Consider the following 3,712-nt stretch of genomic DNA (forward strand, 5'->3'; position numbering starts at 1 on the left):
GTAGTTTCCTTTCCTGGATTTTTATGGCATGGGCAGCCTTGCACTGGTATTTTTGTATTTTTTCACTTTTTGTTTCAGGTCCACAGAAAAGGGAAAATGAGCTGGAGGTGTTTGGTAGAAGGCAAAACCTTCAGTACCTGGCATTCTCAGGCGATTTTCTAAGCAAGTATTAACCAAGCTCAACCCTTTTGAGCTTTGGAAACTGTTGTCTTCAGAATGGTATGTCCAAATAAGTTGGGGTCAGCTGGTTGAAATCTAAGACCTCGGGTCTTGCGTTTCAGTCCTACACCACAGGGCTGCCTCATAGATAGATAGATAGATAGATAGATAGACTGAGAATAAAGATAAGGGAAGGAGAGTGTGTGAGCACCTCCGTGTTTGTGCGTGAAGATGGCTGAGCAGGCACTGAAGTTGGTGCTGTTCATGTGTGTGGATAACGTCTGCTGATCACCCATTGCTGAGGCAGTTTTCAGAAAACTTGTAACTGGGAGAGAAAGCAAGATGGCGGCATAGGTAAACACCGGAGTTTGCTGCCTCGAACATCCACTCCAAAAATACAACTAAAAGATGGAACGGACATCACCCAGAACCACAGGAAGGCTGGCTGAGTGGAAATTCTACAACTAGAAGGAAAGAGAAAAGCATACCGAGACTCAGAGGAGGAGCAGTGCGGAAGTAAAATACTAAGGTGGGGAGGTGCATGCGGAGCAGGCTGGCGGCTGAGGACGCAGTTGTCGTTTTCAATAAGGAGGGAGTCTCAGGCTCTGAGCTCCAGTTCCGGGCGAGTCTCTAGGGACCCAGTCTCATACGGGATAAACAGGACTGTCTGGCATCAGTCAGAACCCTAGGGCAGCTTTCTCTCCAAGGGGCTTACAGCGATTACCGGGACACTGAGAAGCAGAGCTTCTGAGGGCAAGACTGAGAGCAGCCATAACTGCTAGCCCCGCCATGTTGACCCCGTGGAACCCGCCCCGCCCAAGCCCTGCAGGGAGGCTTTTGTGGACAGCCTCAGGCAAAGGCTAGATTAGCACCTCCCTAGAGATCCAGGAGCCAGGAAACCCAGAGGTCAGAGTGGGACCATCCAGTTTGCAACTCTGTGGAACCATAAAGGACACACTCAAGGGCCAGGCTCAGTGAGCACCAAAGCCCCATTGAAGCAAGTCTTGCCCCGGAGGGGTGTCTCCAGCACAGAAGCTCTCCCACTGCAGACACAGCTGATTCTCACAGCCAATTGGCCTGGAGGTCAATTCCTCCCAGTGATACCTACAACAATCAAGGCTTAACTACAAGAAGACTGCACAAAGCCCACAAGGGGGTGCACCAAGAGTGTCCTCCTCAGATAATTGGGGAGGCTGAACCACTGGGCCCTAGAGGACACTCAGCACAGAAAAGCACTTTATCAACACAGGGAAGCATAAAAAATGTGGAGACAAAGAAAAAGGACACAAATGACAGAAATGGAGGAAAGCAAACTACTGGATATAGAGTTCAAAACCACACTTCTAAGGCTTTTCAAGAATTTCCTAGAAACTGCTGATAAACTTAATGAGATCTACAAGAAATCTAATGAGACCCTCGAGGTGGTGATAAAGGACCAACTAGAAATTAAGCATACACTGACTGAAATAAAGAATATTATACAGACTCCCAACAGCAGACTAGAGGATTGCAAGAATCAAGTCAACGATTTGAAATATGAAGAAGCAAAAAACACCCAACTGGAAAAGCAAAATTAAAAAAGAATCCAAAACTACGAAGATAGTGTAAGGAGCCTCTGGGACAGCCTCAAGCGTACCAACATCAGAATTATAGGGGTGCCAGAAGATGAGAGAGACCAAGATATTGAAAACCTATTTGAAGAAATAATGACAGAAAACTTCCCCTACCTGGTGAAAGAAATAGACTTACAAGTCCAGGAAGCACAGAGAACCCCAAACAAAAGGAATCCAAAGAGGACCACATCAAGACACATCATAATTAAAATGCCAAGAGCAAAAGACAAAGAGAGAATCTTAAAAGCAGCAAGAGAAAGAAACTCAGTTACCTACAAGGGAGTACCCATACGACTGTCAGCTGATATCTCAACAGAAACTTTGCAGGCCAGGAGGGAGTGGCAAGAAATATTCAAAGTGATGAATGCCAAGAACCTACAACCAAGATTACTTTATCCAGCAAAGCTATCATTCAGAATTGAAGGTCAGATAAAGAGCTTCACAGATAAGAAAAAGCTAAAGGAATTCATTACCACCAAACCAGTATTATATGAAATGCTGAAAGGTATCCTTTAAGAAGAGGAAGAAGAAGAAAAAGGTAAAGATACAAATTATGAACAACAAATACACATCTATCAACAAGTGAATCTGAAAATCAAGTGAATAATCTGATGAACAGAATGAACTGGTGATTATAATAGAATCAGGGGCATAGAAAGGGAATGGACTGGCTATTCTTGGGGGGGAAAGAGGTGAGGGGGATGCGGGAAGAGACTGGACAAAAATCGTGCACCTATGGATGAGGACAGTGGGTGGGGAGTGAGGGAGGTGGGTGGGGTGGGAACTGGGTGGAGGCGAGTTATGGGGGAAAAAAGAGGAACAAATGTAATAATCTGAACAATAAAGATTTAATTAATAATAAAAAGTCCCCTTTGCAACCCAAAAAATAAAAAATAAAGAAAACTTGTAACTGATCAAAACATTTCAGATAAGTGGAGGAAAGAAAGTGCAGTGGCCTCCACATACAAAGTAGGAAACCCTCCAGATTATTGAGGGCAGAATTGCATGAAGAAATATGGTGTTCCCATGAATCACGTTGCCTGGCAGGTTACTAAGGAAGACTTTGTCACATTTGATTATATGCTGTGTATAGATGAGAGCAATCTGAGATTGACTAGAAAAAGTCATCATGTCAATAATAGCAAAGCTAAAATTGAACTACTTGGGAGCTATGATCCCCAGAAATAGCCCATTATTGAAGACCCCTATTACATGAATGAGTCCAACTTTGAGACCATGTACCAGCAGTGTCTGAGGTGCTGCAGGGCCTTCCTGGAGAAGGCCCACTAGAGCTTCTGTCCCTGAGTCTGCTGGTGCCCAGCCCCACATCCCAGCTGAGGGTCACATCCGTGGCTTTAGGCCAGTACTCGTATTTCTGTGCACCTGCTGTTTCTTACCTTAAAAATGATTGTAGATGGAAATCAGTGGTTATGTTTGGCAAAAGAATAAATAAATATCTTTAACTCAGACAGTTAAAAAAAAAGATAAGGGAAGGAGAGAAGAGTGACTATGCAAGCACATGCTCAGTTCATTCTTTTTTCTAGAAACCCAGGACTTTTGCTTCTAAAACCCAAAGTCCCAAATGCATACATATAATAATTTCTGGTTTTGTGCTTTCTTCGTGGAGCTATCAGAGCTTCCCTTGATGAAAAGCTATGGCACAGTAAGACAGGTATGACTCAGATCTATGCCCAACCAATGTGACAGCCTTGGCTCACTACAGCACCAGGACGTTGCAGCTGAGCCCACAAGTACCAGGGTTAATTGATGCCTATTTATTCCCTTTGTTCATTTTAGGTCTCCATCTCCCTTAGCAAATGTGGAACAAGGGAACCTTTTGCAGAAAATAATCTCAGAACCTCACTCTGAGCTATGCCTGAAAAGTTCATGGCATTCTAGATAATTTAGAATATACTGAGCAATTACTAGGTACCAGACCC

The 3,712-nt window shown here is 44.0% G+C and overlaps 1 pseudogene across 1 annotated transcript; it reads left to right on the plus strand.

Moving 5' to 3' along the window:
- Positions 1-390: 390 nt before the first annotated feature.
- LOC308512083 (low molecular weight phosphotyrosine protein phosphatase-like) lies at positions 391-3,062 on the plus strand (annotated as a pseudogene). Its single transcript has 2 exons — positions 391-480; positions 2,679-3,062. The product of its transcript is annotated as a low molecular weight phosphotyrosine protein phosphatase-like (transcript).
- The last annotated feature ends 650 nt before the right edge of the window (positions 3,063-3,712 follow it).

This window comes from Myotis nattereri (assembly GCF_964212035.1).
Source record: "Myotis nattereri genome assembly, chromosome: X".
In the NCBI taxonomy this organism is placed as follows: domain Eukaryota; kingdom Metazoa; phylum Chordata; class Mammalia; order Chiroptera; family Vespertilionidae; genus Myotis; species Myotis nattereri.